At 52.9% G+C, this 21,751-nt stretch overlaps 1 protein-coding gene across 2 annotated transcripts in view; it reads right to left on the reverse strand.

Moving 5' to 3' along the window:
• Window positions 1-12,958, reverse strand: part of ZCCHC7 (zinc finger CCHC-type containing 7) — a 197,483-nt gene extending 184,525 nt beyond the window's left edge. The window contains exon 1 of one of the 2 annotated variants that reach the window (XM_029055587.2): window positions 12,887-12,958. The gene's annotated coding sequence lies outside the window, so the exon portion shown is untranslated. Of the gene's footprint in view, window positions 1-9,987; window positions 10,070-12,886 lie in introns of those variants that run through there. The other variant, XM_007655560.4, reaches the window with a different exon arrangement.
• Between the last annotated feature and the right edge of the window lie 8,793 nt (window positions 12,959-21,751).

Here is a 21,751-nt window from a genome sequence, read left to right on the forward strand (position 1 = left end):
TTATTATTATTACAGTCCCGTAGCTCCTCCAAAAAGCCTTCCCTGACTAATCTCTCATTTCCCCACCCTATTTGCCCTCTATACACTTCGACGGTCACCCCATCCCCAAACCCACAGCCCTTAAATTCATACCTTATACTCCGCTGCTTCCCCTATCTGGCATTTATTTGAATGTCCATCTCCGCCACTAAATCATAAATTCCTTGATGGCAGGGATCAGGTCTACCGACTCCGTTATACCGTATTCCCCCAAGAGCTTCCTACGGTGTTTTGCATACAGTCAGCACCCAATAAACACCGCCGATCGATCGATCGGTCGATCTGGGATCGAAACGGGGGCAAGGAAAGGAAGGAGAAAGGAAAAGAGAGAGGGGGTTGGGTTTCATCTGGGCTCCCTGAGGCGATCAGAAAGTCGAGAAAACCCACCCAGAAGAAACCCTCGGACCAGCTTCTGAGATGGTTGTTGGTCTTCTGCCACCCTTCGGAGATTTATGAACGGCCCCAGGAATTCCCAAGTCATTCCGGAGTTCCTAAACAAGTATCCGACTATCGGGTAGTCTAATCTTGACCTGTCACCTACAGTTAAAAGACATCTAGCAAGCAAGTGGTGTGGTTCGGGATTTTCAGTAGCTCCCAGGAAATGGGGATGAATCAATCGGTCGTATTTACTGAGCGCTTACTGTGTGCAGAGCACTACACGAAGCACTTGGGGGAGTACAATATAAGAGGATTGGCAAACACGTTCCTTGCCCACCGGGAGCTTACAGTCTAATTATGGATATGAACCTAGGTGCCGCGAGGCTGAGGGACGGGTGAATAAAGGGAGCAAATGAGGGTGACGCAGAAGGTAGTGGGAGAGAAGGAAGTGAGGCCTTAGTCAGGGAGATGAGCTTTCGATAAGGTTTTGAAGGTGAGGAGAGTAACTGTCTGTCAGACATGAAGAGGGAGGATGCTCCGGTCCGGAGGCAGGGTGTGGGCAAGAGGTCAGTGGCGAGATATAGATGAGATGGAGGTACGCTGAGCAGGTCGGTATTAGAGGATCCAAGTGGGTGGGCGGAGCTGTAGCAGGAGAGTAGAGAGGTGAGGTAGGAGGGGGCAAGGTGATCGAGTGATTTACCGTTGACTGTAAGGAGTTTCTGCTTCGTGACTCAGTGGAAGGAGCCCGGGCTTAAGAGTCAGAGGTCGTGGGTTCTAATCCCTGCTCCGCCACTTGTCAGCTGTGTGACTTTGGGCAAGTTACTTAACTTCCCGGTGCCTCAGTTCCCTCACCTGTAAAATGAGGATTAAGCCTGGGAGCCCCATGTGGGGCAACCTGATGACCTTGTATCTCCCCCAGCGTTTAGAACAGTGCTTGGCACACAGTATTCATTCATTCAATAGTATTTATTGAGAGCTCACTATGTGCAGAGCGCTGTACTAAGCGCTTGGAATGTACGATTCGCTTAAATACCATTACCTTTGTTATTATTATCCCTTCTTTGTGAGACGAATCAACTAGCCTGGGCAGTGAAATTAGTTCAGAGCAAAAATATTTGCCTTTTAGAAGGTTCAGGTAATACCTAAAACTGTATAAAACCAAGAGTTCTAGAAAATTTAAGGGGGGAGGGGATTGTTTTACACAATTATTTGCACTTTAAAACAAGTTACACACCACAGGGTTTATCACTCATACATTACAGAAAGGCTGTCGATCTCAGGGAAAACACAGGTAACTAAACTAGGTAGAGCTAGAGAAGCAGCGTGGCTCAGTGGAAAGAGCACGGGTTTAGGAATCTGAGGTCATGGGTTCTAATCCCTGGCTCCACCACCTGTCAGCTGTGCGACTTCGGGCAAGTGACTTAACTTCTCGGTGCCTCAGTGACCTCATCTGTAAAATGGGGATGAAGACTGTGAGCCTCACGTGGGACAACCTGATTACCCTGTATCTACCCCAGCGCTTAGAAGAGTGCATAGTAAGTAAGAATAGTAAGCGCTTAACAAAAACCAACATTATTATTACTATTATTATTAAACAGTTCAAGACTTCAACAGTATTTGTTCATTCGGTACCTAGCCCGGCCCACAAAGGAATACAAAGCACTCTCGGCTCTATTTCAAAATTCTGCATAGATGGATCCCCCAGGACGTTGGCGGGGGGGCGGGCAGGGGGAGAGAGGAGTGGGCATGTGAAGTCCAGTTTGGGTCCAAATTAGATACTTAATCCTCTGAATAACATGTCACCCTACACAAAGTCCTTTGGTTCTTTCGGCGAGCCCAGAAGTGAAGCCAAAGGGCTGGGAGAAAATCTCCACACACACACAAACACACACGTGTGAAAAAAAAATACGGGCACAACTGAACCTAGTCTGAATCCAGACCGTGGGATGGCCAAACATGGAAAACTGGAGGATGGCCCCCCCCAAGGGCATCTCCACTGCCGACTCCTAGACTACACTGGGACCAAGGATATCCTGGAAACTGCCCGCAGTTTCAACTGCTTGACTTTAAGTCCCCCACATAAGACAGAAAAGCCAATGCAGCAGATTAATCGAATTGACAGCAACATAATGGTGCTAACACAGTCCAGATCATTTTGCCATCAAAGCTATACCACTACACCACGCTGCCAAACTCCCCGCAGTTCTGAGTATGGCGGGTTCATTTGTTCGTTCAGTAGTATTTATTGAGCGCTTACTACGTGCAGAGCACTGTACTAAGCGCTTGGAATGTACAGTTCGGCACAGATAGAGACGATCCCTGCCCAATGACGGGCTCACGGTCTAAACGGGGGAGACGGCAAAGCAAAACAGAACAAAACAAAAACAAGAGATCATCAAGATTAAGAGAATCAAGGAGATATACACCTCATTAACAAAATAACTACGGTAATAAATAATATACACACATGAGCACAGTGCTGAGGGGAAGGGGGAAGAGCAGAGGGAAAGGGGGGCTCCGTCTGGGAAGGCCTCCCGGAGGAGGTGAGCTCTCAGTAGGGCTTTGAAGAGGGGAAGAGAGTTAGTTTGGCGGAGGTGAGGAGGGAGGGCGTTCCGGGACAGCGGTAGGACACGGACCAGGGGTCGACGGCGGGACAGGCGCGAGCGGGGGACAGTGAGCAGGCGAGCGGCAGAGGAGCGGAGCGTACGGGGTGGGCGGTAGAAAGAGAGAAGGGAGGTGAGGTAGGAGGGGGCGAGGTGATCGAGAGCTTCGGTTTTCATCGGCAGGCTCTGGAATATGGCCGATGGCAGTAGTCGTGGAAGAAGTCAGGCTCCCAGCCCCCCAATCACTTGTCTTTCCTTTCACGGCATCTAAAGAATCGGAGCGCAAGCTGCTCAGAACTCCCTTCCGCTGTTCCCCCAGAGACCAGGCTAGGCTAGCTGGAAATTCGGGGTCCCAAGTCATGTGCTCCTAACTCCTCTCCCCAGCCCCTGGAGACAGGATGCTCCGGCCCCTCCCACCTCTAAAAGGAGCAGAGATCAAGAGTCTTCAGAAATTTCCGAACTGCCAGACCGCCAACCGCGTCCAACGGAAACTCCTCACCGTCGGCTTTAAGGCTCTCAGTCACCTGGCCCGCTCTCCCCTCTCCCCGCTGCTCTCCTACTACATCCCGGCCGACACACTTTGCCCCTCTAATGCCGACCTACTCGCCGTACCTCGATCTCATCCATCTCGCCGACGATGGCTGGCCCACCTCCTTGCCTCTGGCCTGGAATGCCCTCCTTCCTCCTATCTGGCAGGTAACTCCTCTCCCCGCCTTCAAAGCCTTATGGAAGGCCCATCTCCTCCAAGAAGCCTTCCCTGACTGAGCCCTCATTTCCTTTTCTCCCACTCTCTTCTCCGCCGCCCAGACTCGCTCCCTTTATTCGCCACCCGCCCCACCCAAGCCCCGCGGCACTTAGGTCCGTAACCGTAATTTATTTATATCGTCTGTCTCCCCTTCTAGACTGTAAGCTCGTCGGGGGCAGGGAATATTTTCATATTCTACCCTCACAAGCCCTCGACGCAGTGCTCGGCACACGGTGAGCACTCATTAAATAGGACCGACTGAACTGCCGGAGGGAAGGAGGATCTTCTGCTGGGTGGGTGCCCCCCGGCCCCGGCCACCCGTGCCCTCTCTCCAATCAAGGAAAGGTATTTACTGTCTGCAGAACACTAAACTAAGGGCTTGGGAGAGTACGATACCACAGGTTTGATAGACACAATCCCCGCCCACAAGGAGGTTATGATCTAGTCGGGGGGCGGGGGGGACAGACATTAAAATAAATTATGGCTACGCGCCTACGTGCTGAGGGGGCGGGCGGTGAATATCCAGGGCTGAAAGGGTACAGACCCAAGTGCCTAGGCGATGCTGAAGGGAAAAGGAGCATGGGAAATAAGGGCTTAGTCGGGGAAGGCCTCCATCAAATCATATTTATGGTATTTGTAAAGCGCTTACTATGTGCCAGGCACCGTACTAGGCACCGGGGCGCCTACGAGCAAATCGGGTTGGACGCAGTCCCTGTGCCGCATGGGGCCCACCGTCTCAATCCCCATTTTACAGATGAGGTAACTGAGGCCCAGAGAACTGAAGTGACTTGCCCAAGGCCACACAGCAGACAAGTGGTGGAGCCGGGATTAGAACCCCTGACCTGACTCCCAGGCCCGTGCTCTATCCACTAAGCCACGCGTCGAGCGCTTACTGTGTGCGGAGCTCGGGAGAGTACGGTATAACAGAGTTGGCAGGCACATTCCCTGTGCCCAAGGAAGGTAATTTCTAGAGGGGGAGACAGACATTAATATAAATTAGAATTACGGATATAAGTGCTGTGGGGCCGAGGGCGTGGCGAATAAGAGGTCCAAATCCAACTGCACGGGTAGAGCAGAAGGGAGAGGAAGTAGAGGAAATGAGGACATGGGAGATGTGCCTTCGGTAAGGCTTTGAAGGGGGAGAGAGTAATCGTCTGTCAGATTCGAGGAGGGAGGGCATTCCGGGCCAGAGGCGAGAACGAGAGTAGCGGTCTGGATGGAGAGGAAAGGGAGGATTTTAGCGATGCTGTGAAGGTGGGACCGACAGGATCCAGTGATGGACCGAATACGTGGGTCGAATGACGGAGAGGAGTCGAGGATGACGCCAAGGTTACAGGCTTGTGGGACAGGAAGGACGGTGGCGCCGTCTACGGTGATGGGAAAGTCAGGGGGAGGAGAGGATCTGGGTGGGAAGATACGGAGCTCCGTTTTAGACATTTTAAGTTTGCGGTGACAGGAAGACATCCACGTAGAGATGGCCTGAAGGCAGGAGAAGATGCGGGACTGGAGAGAGGGAGAGAGATCAAGGCTGGAGATGTAGATTTGGGTAACATCTGCAAAAAGTTTGAAGACATGGCAGTGAATGAGTTCTCCAAGGGATGGAGATTAGAAGGAGCTCCAGAACTGAACCATTTTGGGCCCCCACAATTAGGAGGTGGGAGGCAGAGGAGGGGGCCGCAAAGGAGACCGAGAATGAACAGCCAGAGAGATAAGAGGGGAACCAGGAGAGGACAGAGTCACAAAAGCCAAGGTTGGATAACGTTTCCAGGAGAAGGGGGTGGCCCACAGTGACGAAGGCACCTGAGAGGTCGAGGAGGATTAGGATGGAGTAGAGACTGAAGGATCTGGCAAGAAGAAGATCACTGGTGACCCCTGAGAGGGCAATTTCTGTGAAGCGAAGGGGAAGGAAGCCAGATTGGCGGGGACAATTGGAGAAGAGGAATTTGAGACAGAAGGTGCAAATAACTCGCTCAAGGAGTTTGGAGAGGAATGGTAGAGGGAGATGGGGTAATAACTGGAGGGAGCCGTGGGGTCAAGGGAGGGTTTGGTTTTTTGTTTTTTGTTTTTTTACGACAGGGGAGACACGGGCATGTTTGAAAGCAGCGGGGAAGAAGCCATTGGAGAGCGAAAAGCTGAAGATGGCTGTTAGGAAAGGCAGGAGGGAGGGGGTGAGAGTTCTGATAAGGTGTGAAGGAATGGGGTCAGGTGTGCAGGTGGAGGGGGTGACTTTCAAGGGGAGGGAGAAGATCTCCTCTAGAGATACCGCGGGACGGATGGGAGAGTTGAAGAGGGGACCGGAAGGGGGAGGGACTGAGGAGGGGCAGGGGCGATTTTAGGGAGCTCACACCTGGTGTCGATTTTCTTAATAAAGTAGGTGGTCAGGTCACTGGGGGCAAGGGATGTGAAAGGCGGGGGGACGGAGGACCTGGGGAGGGAGTTAACTGTCTGGAACAACCGGCAAGGGCAACGGACATGGGTGCCCATAAGGGTGGAGAAAGAGTTTTGCCGGGCAGAGTTAGAGCACGCAGGGAGAAACCCGAAGTGGACAGAGTGAGCCCGATATTTAGATTTCCGCCAGCAGCGCTCTGCGGCTCGAGCGCAAGAGCGAAGGAGGTGGACTCTGCAGGTGATCCAGGGCTACAGGTTAGGGGTACGAGATCGACGAAGGGATGGGGGAGCGAGTGAGTTGAGTTCAGTAGAGAGGATGGTGTCGGAACATCTACGTGGTCATCAAGGGAGGGTAGTCTGCGTAGGGAGGCTAAGTGGGGCATAATGGGTTGAGAAGGTTGGATGGGGTCCGGAAACCGGAGGTCTCTGTGGGGGATAGTACAGATTTCCGGGGAGGAGGTGGGTGGGAGAGGAGGCTGCGGTCAGATAGCGGGAATTCAGAGGCGGTGAGGGTAGAGGCGTGCAATGGTCAGAGATGGCGAGATCGAGCGTGCCTCCAAGTCGGTGAGTGGGCGAGGTGGGGAGGAGAAGGAGGTCGGCGGAGTTGAGGGATGATAGGAGGTGGGCGGCAGAAGGGTCATCGGGAACATCAACGTGGATACTCAAGTCCCCAAGGGTCAGTGTTAAAGAAGTCGGAGGCGAGACCTGGGGGGGGGGTGGGGGGGCGGTAGACGACGGCTACTAGAATCTGGAGGAGGTGGGAGAGGCGGATGATATGGGCTTCAAAGGAAGTGAAAGAAAGGGATGGGGGAGGTGGAACGATGCAAAAACGGCACCGGGGAACGAGAAGGAAGCCAACACCTCCTCCTTTCCCAGTTGAGTCCAGGGGACTGGGAGAAGATGAGACGCCCCTCTGGAGAGGCCAGCAGGAGAAGACGTGGAGTTGGGTATCATCCGTATAGAGGTGGCAGTTGAAGTCACGTGTGCGAATGAGTTCTCCCAAGGACTGGGTGTAATAATGATAATTACGGTATTCAGCGCTTACTCTGCGCCGGGTACTATTCTAAGCGCTGGAGTAGAAACGAGATAATCGGGTTGGACACGGTCCCTATCCCACATTGGGCTCACGGTCTTAATCCCCATTTTACAGATGCGGGAACCGAAGCACAGAAGTTAAGTGACTTGCCCAAGATCACACAGCAAATAAGTGGCGGTGTAGACGGAGAACAGAACCCAGGACTGAACCTTGAGGACCTTCATAGTCAGGGGATGGGAGGCGGGGGAGGAGCCCACAAAAGAGACTGCGAATGAGCAGCCAAAGAGAAAGGAGGAGAACCGGGAGAGGACAGCGTCGGCGAAGCCCAGGTCGGATAACGTTTCCAGGAGGAGGAGGTGGTCCACAGTGTCCAAGGCGGCCGAGAGGCCGGGGAGGATTAGGGGGGAGTAGAGGTCGCTGGATCTGTCAAGGAGGAGATCACTGGTGACCTTCGAGAGGTTGGTTTCTGTGGAGCGAAGAGAATTCACTCCACAGTGAGTGGGGGGGCGTTCATGGTATCTAAGTGCTTACTGTGTGTCAGGCCCTAATAATAATAATAATAATAATAATAATGTTGGTATTTGTTAAGCGCTTACTATGTGCACAGCACCGTTCTAAGCGCTGGGGGAGATACAGGGTCATCAGGTTGTCCCACGTGAGGCTCACAGTCTTAGTCCCCATTTTCCAGACGAGGTCACTGAGGCACAGGGAAGGGAAGTCAGTCGCCCACAGTCACCCAGCTGCCGAGGGGCAGAGCCGGGATTCGAACCCATTCAACAGTATTTATTGAGCGCTCACTATGTGCAGAGCACTGTACTAAGCGCTTGGAATGAACAAGTCGGCAACAGATAGAGACAGTCCCTGCCGTCTGACGGGCTTACAGTCCCATGACCTCTGACTCCCAAGCCCGGGCTCTGTCCACTGAACGACGCTGCGACATCTCCCGGATCTGCCCCATCCCTTCCACCCGATCAGCTAACACTTGGGTAAGGTGTGGTTCTCTCTCAGCCACGCTGTCCTAAGAGGCTCCTTGCTTCCGGGCTCTCCTCGCTCTATCCTATACTTCACGCTACTGTTTGGACCATCTTCCTGAGGCACCGCTCAGCACACATCTCTGCTCGAAACCCTTCACTGGCTGCCCATATCCCCCCCCCCGCCCCCCCCACCCCCGCATCATGCAGAGACGTCTCCCAGATAGGGTCAAGGCTCCCCACCAACTCACCCCACCTTAAATATCTCCTCTTTACCTACTATCCCACGGCGCCCTCTCCACTCTTCTCACTCAACTCTCTAGCCGGGAACGGCCTCCCTCTTCACACCCAACAGACGATCGCTCTCCCCACCTTCAAAGCCCATCTCCTCCAAGAGGCCTTCCCCGACTAGGCCCCCATTTCTTCTCCTCCCGCTCCCTTCCGCGTCACTCTCGCGCTGGGATGTGCACCCTTGATTCACTCCTCCCTCAGCCCCACCGCGCTTCCGTACACATCCGTAATTCATTTGCTGATATTCAAGTCTGCCTCCCTCCCGAGCCCCTCTCGGGATGGCACCCGGAGAGTCTCCAGTCCTCTACCAGTCTTGGCTACGGGACGGAGAGCCAAGCAGAGGCCTGCCCGTCGGGTTCCTAGCTCGGGCAGCGGCTGGCTTGTCTTGTCTTACGCTGTCGGGTCCTCTCCGACCCAGAGCGACGCCATGGACACATCTCTCCCGCCCCGCCCCGCCTTCGTCTGCAATCGTTCCGGCAGTGGATCCACAGAGTCGTCCTTGGTAAAAACACGGAAGCGGCTTACCGCTGCCTCCTTCCACGCGGTCGACTCGGGTCTCCGCCCTCGACCTCTCTCCCTTGTCGCCGCCGCCCAGCACGGGTGAGTTTTGCCCCGTAGCAGGTGGTCTTCCACTCGCTAGCCACTGCCCAAGCTGGGAATGGACCGGGTAGGCCTCTGCTCGACTCTCCCTCCCACAGCCGAGACTGGCAGAGTACCGGAGACTCTACAGGTGAGACCCTGAGAGGGGAATGGAAGACAATCTGCTACGAGGCAAAAGTCGCCCGCGCCGGACAGCAGCGGCACGGGAGGGAGTCGAGGCCGGGGACTCGGGTTTACCGCCCGGAAGTGGGCAGTGGTAAACCATTTCCGGATTTTTACCGATAAAACTCTACGGATGCACAGTCGGACGGAGGCGGGGCGCTCTGGGAGAGATGCGTCCGTGGAGTCGCTACGGGTCGGAAACGATTCGAAAGCACAAGACGACCACCCCCTCCCCAGACTGTTGCGGAAAGGGAAGGTGCCTATTAACTCGGCTATATAGCCCTCTCCCGAGCACCTAGTACAGTGCTCTGCACACAATAAGCGCTCAATAAACACAACCGAGTCCTCACAAGCTCATCTTTCAACGTACCTCACCCTCAACTCCCCCCGACCTCCCACACCGGTCCCCGGCTTGTAACTCCCTGTCTAATCGGTCGGAATAGAGGCCTTCCCGTATTCAAAACCCTCCCGGGAGCCCATCTCCTCCAACATGCCTTCCCCAGTGAAATCCCGGCATCCCAGGTCATAAACCCGTCAGTCACCTCTAGACCTACTTGTACCCATCCTCTGCCCTTACACATATACATTTATTCATTTTTTTTAATTTCAAATCACTGATCTAAATACATCACCCCCATTAGAGTTAAAGCTCCTGGTAGTCAACGTGACACTTGCTTTTTTTGTACTCCCCCGGCGCGCTTACTACAGTGCGCTGCATTCCGCGGGCACTCAATAAATACTACTTTAAAAAGAAAAACGCTCCAGATTCCTCACCTCGAGACGGGGTCGCTACCGCAGGGCAGGAAGACCCTAGGAGGACGACTCGCTATAGTATACCTCTGGTTTTCCGGCTTCCTATGAGAACAAGACAAATTACCGTCACGCGTTCTTCAGTTACGGCGATAGCGTTTTCAACCAACTCTCGCTGCGAACCCGAGGACCTTAGGGAGGATCACAGATTTTATCAGTAAGAGTTCAGTGGAAGGAGCCCGGGCTTGGGAGTCAGAGGTCGTGGGTTCTAATCCCGGCCCCGCCGCTTGTCAGCTGGGTGACCTCGGGCAAGTCGCTTCACTTCTCCGGGCCTCAGTGACCTCATCTGTCAAAGGGGGATGAAGACTGTGAGCCCCACGTGGGACAACCCGATCGCCCTGTATCTACCCCGGCGCTCAGAACAGTGCTCGGCGCATAGCAAGCGCTGAACAAATGTTATTAAAAGAAGTCGCCACATCTTTCATCACCCTACACCTTCCCTGCTAACGTTGAGCTAAACCTAGGGGTAACGCTAACATTCACTGTTCATTCATTCGCATTTATTGAGCGCCTACTGTGTGCGGAGCGCCGTACTACGCGCTTGGGAAGTACAACTGGGCAAAAAATAGAGGCGATCCCAATGTCATCTGCAAGTAGTAGAAGCCGGACAAGTGCAAGCGCCGCTTTCGACCAATACCGACAAAAGGAAGCACCCTAGGAAGAGAAGATAGGAAACAAACCCATCCCATCTTTTTGGGGGAAAGACGACCTGGCACCCCACTTATCTGTGGCTCACTTGTAAGAGCCCGGGCTTCGGAGTCAGCGGTCACGGGTTCGACTCCCGGCTCTGCCACTTGTCAGCTGTGTGATTGTGGGCATGTCACTTCTCTGGGCCTCAGTCACCTCATCTGGCAAATGGGGATTAACTGTGAGCCTCACGTGGGACAACCCGATTACCCCAGCGCTTAGAACGGTGCTCTGCACATAGTAGGCGCTTAACAGATACCAACATCGTTATGCTTCGTATTTTCGTCGCTCCCACAGTCACCCTTGGATTTCCCGCTCCTTCCCCGACTTCCCCCTAAACTCCCGAGGCCCTGACTCGTCTCCAGAGAAGCGACAGCTCGCCACGTAATCTGGCTAATCTCGCAAAAGCTGAGCCTCCGCAGGAAGGTCAACCGTCCCACGGATTTGCTGGCTTTGTTTTGCTTTTTTTTTAAAAAAAAAGAAAAGAGTAGACGCGTGTGGAAGGGAGCCACGACCCCACGAGGGAAGCATTTTGACAACTAGCACCCTACAGACGGTGAGCTCGTGGCGGGCAGGGGCTGTCCCCCTTCGCCGCTCGACTGCCCTTTCCCCAGCGAGCGCTTAATAATAACCGACGATCGGTCCGTTCTACTCAAATGCCTTGGATCTGGGGGGTCTGTCGAGGGCTTCCGGAGAGCCACCAGGGCCTGCGGGAGAAAGCCCACAGCAGGAGTGGGGCCTAACTGACGCACGGTGCCTGGCACCCACCGAGCGCTTGACCGACGCCGTCATCACCGTTACCAGCGCCTAGAACGGCGCTCGGCACATTTAGCGGGCGCTTAACCGAGACCGCGATCGTTGTCATTACCGTCTCCAAGCCTAGCAGCCGGCGGGTGGCTAACATCCCTCCCCCCCACTTGCCTGATCCCCCCATCTGCCGGGAAAATGGGGATGAAGACTGGGAGCCCCACGTGGGACCACCCGATCACCCTGTGGGGCCCCAGCGCTTAGAACGGTGCTTCGCTCATGGTAAGCGCTTAACAAACACCATCATCGTCGTAGAAAGCGCTTCCAACAAACCATCGCCATTACGATTATTCAGCCCCCGCCGCGACTCCACGTCGCCCCACTGTACTTTCCAAGCGCTCGGGACAGTGCTCCGCACACCTTAAGGGCTCGACCAGTCGTGGCTCGGCGGCGAGAGCCCGGGCTGGGGAGTCAGAGGTCATGGGTTCGAATCCCGGCTCTGCCACTCGTCCGCTGGGTGACCGCGGGCCAGTCACTTCACTTCTCGGGGCCTCGGCCACCTCGTCTGGAAAATGGGGATGAAGACTGCGAGCCCCACGGGGGTCCACCCGATCACCCTGTATCCCCCCAGCGCTTAGAACAGTGCTTCGCTCATAGTCAGCGCTTAAATACCATCATCATCGTAGAAAGCACTTCCAAGAAACCATCACCATTACGATTATTCAGCCCCCGCCGCGACTCCACGTCGCCCCATCGTAGTTTCCAAGCGCTCGGGACAGTGCTCTGCACACCCTAAGCGCTCAATCAGTCGTGGCTCAGCGGCGAGAGCCCGGGCTGGGGAGTCAGAGGTCATGGGTTCGAATCCCGGCTCTGCCACTCGTCAGCTGGGTCACTTCACTTCTCGGGGCCTCGGCCACCTCATCTGGAAAATGGGGCTGAAGACCGGGAGCCCCACGAAGGACCACCCGATCACCCTGTATCCCCCCCCCAACGCTTAGAACAGTGCTTCGCTTATAGTAAGCGCTTAACAAATACCATCGTCATAGAAAGCGCTTCCAAAAAACCATCACCATTACGATCATTCAGCGTCTCCACGTTGCCCCATTGTACTTTCCAAGCGCTCGGCACAGTGCTCTGCACACTCTAAGCGCTCGATCAATCGTGGCTCAGCGGCGAGAGCCCGGGCTGGGGTCATGGGGTTCGGGAGGCCCCCTAAGACCCACTGAGGCACACCCCCCCACACACCTTTTCCACTCGTCCTCCTAGGGAAGGTGGGGGGCTCCCCCCGGCCCCCCAAATGAGGCCCCGCAGCGAGGGCGCTGGCAGACTGAAACGGCCGGTGGCGGGGGGGGGGGAGGGAGGGAGAAGCAGCCCCCAGCGTCCCGCGGCGACGTGGCCCAAGGCGGAAGAAAAACATACTCACCACCACCACCACCACCACCACTACTACCACCGCCGCCGCCGCCGCCGCCGGGAAGCGCCGACCAGGAACCCAACGGGGCAGGGAAGAGGTTGGAAGGGAAGGGGCGGGCAAGGCGGAAGTACTCCCAAACCACGTGACCGCACTTCCGGCAGCATGGCTCGCGCGCATGCGTCCTTCCTCGCTCACTCTCCGCCCCCCCCCCCCACAGCCGCCTTTTCATTCATTCATTCATTCATTCATTCATTCATTCATTCATTCGTATTTATTGAATAGTATTTATTGAGCCCTTACTATTCATTCAGTAGTGTCTATTGAGCGCTTATTGAGCCCCATTTTCCAGAGGAGGTGACTGAGGCCCCCGAGAAGTGAAGTGACTTGCCCACGGTCACCCAGCTGCTGCCAGAGCCGTGACCTCTGACTCCCCAGCCCGGGCTCTCGCCGCTGAGCCACGATTGATCGAGTGCTTAGGGTGTGCAGAGCACTGTGCCGAGCGCTTGGAAAGTACAATGGGGCGACGTGGAGTCACGGAGGGGGCTGAATTACTATTTGCAGTCAACACCTGAAATGTTAATTAATTAATTAATGCTGGTATTTGTTCAGCGCTTACTATGTGCCGAGCACTGTTCTAAGCGCTGGGGTAGACACAGGGGAATCGGGTTGTCCCACGTGGGGCTCACAGTCAATCCCCATTTTCCAGATGAGGTCACTGAGGCACCGAGAAGTGAAGTGACTCGCCCAAAGTCACACAGCTGACAAGTGGCCCAACCCATGACCTCTGACTCCAAAGCCCGTGCTCTTTCCACTGAGCCACGCTGCTTCTCTTGTTCCAATCCATGACAAAATATATAGAGCCCCTGACTGAATCACATTCACTCATTCATTCAATAGTATTTATTGAGCGCTTACTCTGTGCAGAGCACTGGACTAAGCGCTTGGAACGCACAAATCGACAACAGATAGAGACCGTCCCTGCCCTCTGACGGACTTACAGTCTGATCGGGGGAGACGGGCAGACAAGAACAGTGGCAATAAATAGAATGAAGGGGATGAACATCTCATTAAAACAATAGCAAGTAAATAGAATCAAGGTGATGTACATCTCATTAACAAAATAAAGAGGGTAAAGAAGATATATACAGATGAGCGCAGTGCTGAGGGAAAGGGAGGAAAAGAGGGCTGAGGTGAAGGGGGGGTAGAGGGAGCAGAGGGAAAAGGGGGAGCTCAGTCTGGGAAGGCCTCTTGGAGGAGGAGAGCTCTATTCTCCTGCCCCGAGCCGATCATCCCAACCGGGGACGAATGTGAGCCCCCCGTTCAAGGAGCTCGGGATGTTCACCGTCAAAGGGGACTGGGGCAGCGGAAAGGTCAAAGTCCGGCGGGGGGGCTCGGCTCGGCCCGGCTCGGCCCGGCTCGGCCCGGCTCGGCCCGGCTCGGCCGCGAAAAACTACAACTCCCATCACCCCCCGCGGCCGCGCTCCGGCCCCGCCCTCTTCCGCGCGCACGTTGACTGGTCGCACGTGGCGGTGGTAGTGGCACGTTGGCGTTGCTGGGCCGCGGGTGGTGCCCGTCTATTCAGTCTTATTGATAATAATAATGTCGGTATCCGTCAAGCGCTTACTATGTGCAGAGCACTGTTCTAAGCGCTGGGGGGGATACGGGGTCATCAGGTTGGCCCCCGTGAGGCTCCCGGTCTTCATCCCCATTTTCCAGAAGAGGTGGCTGAGGCCCAGTGAAGTGACTCGCCCACAGTCCCACAGCTGAGAAGTGGCAGAGCCGGGATCCGAACCCATGACCTCTGACTCCCAAGCCCGGGCTCTCGCCACCGAGCCACGCCGCTTCTCTCTGCGCCAAGCACTGTTCTAAGAGCTGCGGGAGATCGAAGGTCAGCAGGTTGGCCCGCGTGGGGCTCGCAGTCTTCATCCCCATTTTCCAGATGAGGGACCCGAGGCCCCGAGAAGTGAGGTGACTTGTCCAAAGTCACACGGCAGACAAGTGGCGGAGTCGGAATTAGAACCCACGACCTTCTGACTCCCAAGCCCGGGCCACTGAGCCAAGGGGGCGAATGTCGCCGGCGGACGGGCACGATCCTGACGGATCGATCCCCCGAGTTCGTGGACGGGGGGCTTGTATCCAACTTAGCGCCTAGCACGGTGCCTGGCACGTAGTAAGCACTTCACCGTGGCGGTCATTATTATCCTGAACGCCGTCGCCTTCCTGTTGGCCACAGGACAAAATGGCTTGTCTTTTGGCCGGGAGGGGTGTGGGAACAATAATAATAATGATAATGGTATTTGTTAAGCGCTTACTATGTGCCAGGCGCTGGGCTAAACGCTGGGGTGGATACAAGCAAATGGGGTTGGACACAGTCCCTGTCCCACGTGGGGCTCCCAGTCTCGATCCCCATTTTATAGATGAGGGAACTGAGGCCCAGAGAAGCGAAAAGACCTGCCCAAGGTCAAACGGCAGAGAAGCGGCAGAGGCGGGATGAGAAGCCGTGACCCTCTGAATGCTCGGCCCGTGCCCTATTCCCTACGCCCTGCTGCCGTTAGCCCCACGTGGGCCAGGGACTGTGTCCAACCCCATTTGCTTGTATCCACCCCAGCGCTTAATACAGTGCCTGGCATATAGTAAGTGCTTACCAAATACCACGTTATTGTCATTAAGGTTTACGCACCGGGGGGCGGTGGGGGGAATCGACCCCAGGTGAGAGGTACTGGTAGGAAGAGGTCCTGTGATGAGTCTTGAGATCAAAGGATCAAAAATGGAAACTCCCTTGGGTACTCTTTGAGTGCCCGATAAATATTGGTGACAAAGTTTCACCTAAAGAAATACTAGGGCCTCACAGTTGCTGAATTTTACCCCAAGAGACTTCCCAAATCCATTTGCTTTGAGCGGCTGTTGGAAAAATCTCACAGTTAGTAATACGAAGCGGTTAAAGGGTGGTCAAAATAACCCTGCCCCTCTTCTTTCTATATTCCCCGCCCAGTCGTCATCTCACCTTCTGGGTATCCTCTCTGAACTGGAGAGTGTTCATTGAGACCGTAAGCTCGCTGGGGGCAGCAAACGTGTCTGCCAACTCACTGGGCGGCACACGGGCGAGGGGTCGTCGGCGAGAGAGGCGAGATGGAGGACAGCCCTCGGGATCTCACATACCGCATCGCACGTGTGGGAGTCGCGGGGTTTGCATGTGGGTGGGCGTTGTATCCTGCGTATTGTACGCACTGTACCCTATGTCAGTTTGGAACTACTTAGGATGAGGGAACAGAAATACTGTAGAAAAAGTTGAGAGACCCCTTTTCACGTTGCGTGATGTTGCCCTCCTACCCGCCTACTGGATTTTTGCATCCATCTCCAACGGGTTCGAGACGGGCGCGATCGTTCAAACAACCGCATTTATCGAGCATTTTCGGTGTGCAGAGCGTCTAAATCAATTCCCCTCCGCAGGTTCTCGGTCCCAAAGTCCCAGGATGAAGGCTCGCCCGTCATTCCCAACAGGAGACCACATCTCTGTCTTCGTCTCCCGGAGCGAACAGAGCCTCACCTTTCCAGGCGCTCGGCGGCGGAAGAAAGGCAAGGCACGGTGAGTAGGTTACCGGGGGAGGAATGAAGATCGTGAGCTGGGGTGTAGTGGGAGAAGACGATGGATGAGCAATAATGATAATTGTTAGGGTGTATATTAAGCTGATTGAGCTCCTTAAACCCAACGGTTTGGGGTTTCTGTTTGGTATGGAGGGGAAACGTGCGGAACGATATTTCAGGGAAACAATCTGGACGGCGTTGTAGACCTCTCCCGTCTCCTGGAAATGCTGTCGAACCATGGTTTTACCGACCCAGTTCTCAGCGGGTTCCCCTACTACCACTCTGACCGATCCTTCTCCATCTCTTTCTCCGGCTCTTCCTCTGCCCCCCACCCATGAACCGTGGGCATCCCACGGGCCCCCTTCTTTTCTTCCGTTACACTTATTTCCTCGACGAGCTCATCTGCTTCCGTGGCCTCAGTTACCAACTCTAGGCAGATGACTTCCAAATCTGCCTCCCTAGCTCTTACCTTTCTTCCTCTCCGCCTTCTCACATTTCCTCCTGTCTCCAGGCCATCGCTGCACGGCTGTCCCTCGGGCACTTCGAGCACAGTATGTCCGAAACAGATCTCATCATCACTCCCAAATCCTTTCCACCACTCAACTCTCCCCTCCGTGTTGACAGTTCCACCATCCTCCCCGTCTCTCAGCCCAAAACCTTAGCAATCAATCAGTCAGTCGTATTTATTGAGCGCTTACTGTGTGCAGACCACTGTACTGAGCGCTTGGGAGAGTACAGTACAAGAGGGTCGGTAGACACATTCCCTGCCCCCAACAAGCTTACAGTCTAAAGGGCACAGTAGTAATAGCAATGATATGTATTAAGCGCTTAGAAGAGCATAAGCTTTGATTCCTCCCTGTTTATCAACCCCTATATTCACTCTGTTGCCAAATCCTGTGAGTTCTCTCCCCACGTTTCCAGAATCTACCCATTCCTCTCCATCCAAATAGCTGTCCTGACGTGAAATGTAGAGGGGAGAGATTCTGGAGGCAGGGAGACTTTGAAGAGGCCGCTGCCACAGGCAAGATGAATTATGAAAAGTACCCGGATTAGCATGGCGGCCATGTACATGGAGAAAAAGGCACTGATCCAGGAAATCAATCAATGGGTCGGTGATATTTATTGGGTATATATTAGGTGCAGAGCACTGCGCTAACCACTTGGGAGAGTACAACAGAATTATTGGATACATTCCCTGCCCATAATGAGTTTACAGTCTCGAGGGGTGGGGAGTCCTAAGGAATGGCGAAACACGGAGTGAACATTTTTGTAGAAAACTGATCCGGGCAGCGGGGTGAAGTCTGGACTGAAGTGGAGAGAGACAGGAGGCAGGGAGGTCAGCAAAGAGGCTGATGCAGTAGTCGTGGTGGGATGGGTTAAGTGCTTGTTGGAAATGTTTTGCTTTGATCGTTTAGATTGTGAGACAGGTTCAGGGACCTGGTCTGAGTTGATCTTTGTATGTTTAGTCCGGCGCTCAGGACACTGCTCTGCGTATTGTAAGTGCTTAATAAATGTTAATAATGATAACGATGATGACAATAATCATTTAAAGACCCCACTTTGGGCCCAACCAGGAGGCATTTTCTTTAAATTCTGAATGGAGAATGTAGCCTTTTCTTGAACCAGAAACAAACTCATAAGCATTCAACACTGGGTACTGTTTTCAGTCCATATGCTGAAGAATCTTTCCATTTCAGCCATCAGAGGAGCCCTAGTTCTGCTTCCACTAAAGACAGTGAAGGGAATTGCCTGTTCCACACTTCTCGATTCTATCCTTATTTTTCGAAGGGGTCTTTATCGTTGCTGCAGCCAAACTTAATGCTCGGCCGACCACCTTGGCCCTCCCCTGATTCAAAAACAGGGCCCATTAAGCTTGTGCAGAGGAAGGAAGTGAAGGAATAGCCGGAGAGAAGGGAGTTGAAGCAACAGGCAACAGAGGTCATGGAAGAGAAAAGAGTGGGCGTGGAAAACATGGTACCAAAAAGGATTGCAAGAGGTGGGGAGGGGAAGGTAACAGGAAGGAAAGGAGAAGGGTCAAAAAGAACCCCCAGGGAAACAGAAGAAAAGAGTGCGGAGGCAGAGTTTAGTAAAATGGTAAGAAAGAAGACCGTAAATCAAGACCTAAAGGAAAAAAGTAGAAGAATAAAACTCGGTCGAGGGAAGAAAAACTTCAGAAAAGGGGTAGACATGGCTGGAGAGATTGCAGTGGACTTAGCAGGGAAGGAACAGAAGGAGTGAGTGTGGAAAGGTGCAGATGCCAAAAAATGCCCAAAGGAAAAAGTAAGTGGGAGAGGAAGGGAAGAAACGTGAAACTCGAATCTGGGCTTAAGGCGTTGCTTATTAAATGAAAATGGTTTAAGAATCAGAAGTGCAAGAAGTGCAGTTAATGTTCTGTGGAATAGGATAATGTTGAACTGTTGTTGAAAAAAGCAGTCGATCATTGGCGTTTATTGAGCGCTTGCTGTCTGCAGATTACTGTACCAAGCACTTGGGAGAGTACGTTAGAACAGAGTCGGTAGACGTGTTCCCTGCCCACAACAAGCTTACAGGCTAGAGGACGAGACAGCCGTGAATATAAAGAAATAATTTATGGATACGTACGTAAGTGCCGTGGAGCTGAGGTGAATAAAGGGTACAGATCCAAGGACAAGGGCAATGCAGAAGGAAGAGGGAGTAGAAGAAATGAGGGAAGGCCTCTTGGAGGAGGTGGGATTTTCATAAGGCTTTGAAGGTGGGGAGAGTTGATGGTCTGTCAGATGAGATGGGGGAGGGAGTTCCAGGCCAGAGGCAGGACATGGGAGAGGGGTCAGCGGTGAACTGGACAAGATTAAGGTGACATTAAAGGAGCAAATTGTGCGGGCTGGGTTGTAGTAGGAAAGTAGAGGTAAGGTAGGAGGGGGCGAGGTGATTGAGGGCTTCGGAGCCAGTGGTAAGGACTTCCTATTTGATGAGGAAGTGGATGGGCAACCACCAGAGGTTCTTGAGGAGTGGGGAAACCTGGACTGAACGTTTTTTTAGAAAAATGACCTGGACAGCAAAATGAGGTATGGCCTGGCCTGGAATGGGGAGAGACGGGAGGCGGGGAGGCCAGCAACGAGGCTGATGTCAAGGAGGGATACGATAAGTGCTTGGAATAACATGGTAGCAGTTTGGATGGAGAGGAGAGGGTGGATTTTAGCAGTGCTATGAAGGATTTGGTGACAGATTGAATACGTGGGTTGAAGGAGAGATGAGTTGAGGACAGTGCCAAAGGCTACGGGGCTTGTGAGACGGAGGGGTGTGGGGGCTGGGCAAGAGGTGTTGAGATGGGTAGTGGGAGAATGGCAGAGAAAACCTAATGGAGTAAAGAGAAAGGGCATTTTGTTTAAATATGTAAATGTAATACTGGTTTTATAAAGTAGTTTTTTAATGGGGGTTTATTTTTGCCCCAATACAGCCTGCCTCGATTACAGCATTAGCCTCCTCGCTGACTGACCTCCCTGCATTCTGTCTCTCCCCACCGCAGTCCTTACTTCATTCCGTTGGCCAGGTCGTTTTTCGAAAGAAACTTTCTGCACACGTCGCCACGCTCCCCAGATGCCTCCAGTGGTCACCCACCCATCTCTACATTAAACAGAAACAGAAGCACCCAATCACCTTGCCCCCTCCTATCTCACCTCGCTGATTTTCCTACTGCGACCGAGCACGCCGACTTCACCCTTCTAGGGCCGATCTGCTCGCTGTTCCTCAATTTCGTCTCTCGCCGCTGACCCCCGGCCCACATCCTCCCTCTGGCCTGGAACTCCCTCCTCCCTCAGATTTGATAGGCCACTTGCTCTCCCCGTCTTCAGATCCGTACTAAACTCCCATCTCCTCCAAAAGGCCTTCCCTGACTAACCTCTCTTTCCCCCCCACTCGATTTGCCCTTCCTTCTGTAGCACCTATGGACTTGAGTCTGTATCCTTTAAGCCCTTACGTACCTAGCTTTCCTCTGCCATTTCCCCTCTCTGTAGTCTGTTTTAATATCTGTCTCCCCCATTACACTGTAAGCCCCTTGAGGTCAGGGATAATGTCCATCAACTCTGTTGTATTGTCCTCTTCCAAGTGCTCGGTAAAGTGTTCTGCACACCGCAAGGACTCAGTAAATACCACCAATTGATAAAGGAAAACTTCCAGACTCCTTCTGCTAATTCCTGCGTACTTATTGCAGGTCCTGGACTTCTTTTCCCAGGAGGAGAGTGAGACTCAGCTTAAGCCCGGTGTGGGCAGCGATTGTCCCTCTTTGTTGCCGAATTGTACTTTCCAATCGCTTAGTACAGTGCTCCGCACACAGCAAGGGCTCAATAAACACGATCGAACGAACGAATAAGATCTAGGCTAAATAAGATCTGTGCTTTCGTTTCTCACTGGACCTGTGACTCGTTCAAGAACACGTATTTCTCCAGTCGTACATTTTACCAAATGTGAAGAGATTAATATCCGGCTAACTAAATACCACAAGTTTTGCTTTTTGATGTATAGCTTCTATTAAATGTAACTGGTGCCGCTTTTTGAACAATACGGGCTTGGGTCGCTGTAATTTCTAAAATCATTATGGAAACTTTTCTTTACCGCTGAACGCTTCTATTTTCCAAACCCTGCACAGGCTGCATCGTTCAGGCTTAACACATCTGAGGCAGGAATCAAGGTGATTCCCAGAATTCTCAATGACACTGGTACCCATCTGGATTTGTTGAAAAGTTTAACATCCTTTTTTATTATTCATGATTTGCGGTTCTTAAAATTAGAAGGTGAGGAAAGAGCAAACCGTTTTCACTTAGGTTATAAATCATTCTTTAATGAATTTTGGACAGTCGTGTAAATGCCCTTTAATTGTACTTTGAGACTGCCCTTCTTCGTGAGAAGGGAAGTATGCTTTTAAAATTGTTTTGTGAATGAAACACCTGATTTCCAAATTAGTGTTCTGGCTACAGCAGGCTCGCCTTGAAAAGAAGCTAGTGTTCTTGTTAGGTGTAGCTTAATCAATGCAATGTAACTACGTAATTCTTACTAAATGTTACATAATTGATTTTAGAGGGCTTTGAGGCAATAAAATATCCCGTTTACAAAACTATTCTGTTGGTGCAAAATATAGATTCGGGTCCATAAATAACCAGTATTTTCTAGTAAAATTATTGTTATTTACAGTTTTGAAATTCGTGTGTTACCTAGGGAATGACCTAACCAAGAAGCCACGTTTTGTTTTATTATAGTAGTCGTTAAACGCTTACTGTGTGCCAAGCACTGGTCTAGGGATAGGTGCAGGTTAATCAGATA

Source organism: Ornithorhynchus anatinus, chromosome X5, assembly GCF_004115215.2.
Source record: "Ornithorhynchus anatinus isolate Pmale09 chromosome X5, mOrnAna1.pri.v4, whole genome shotgun sequence".
Classification (NCBI taxonomy): Eukaryota; Metazoa; Chordata; class Mammalia; order Monotremata; family Ornithorhynchidae; genus Ornithorhynchus; species Ornithorhynchus anatinus.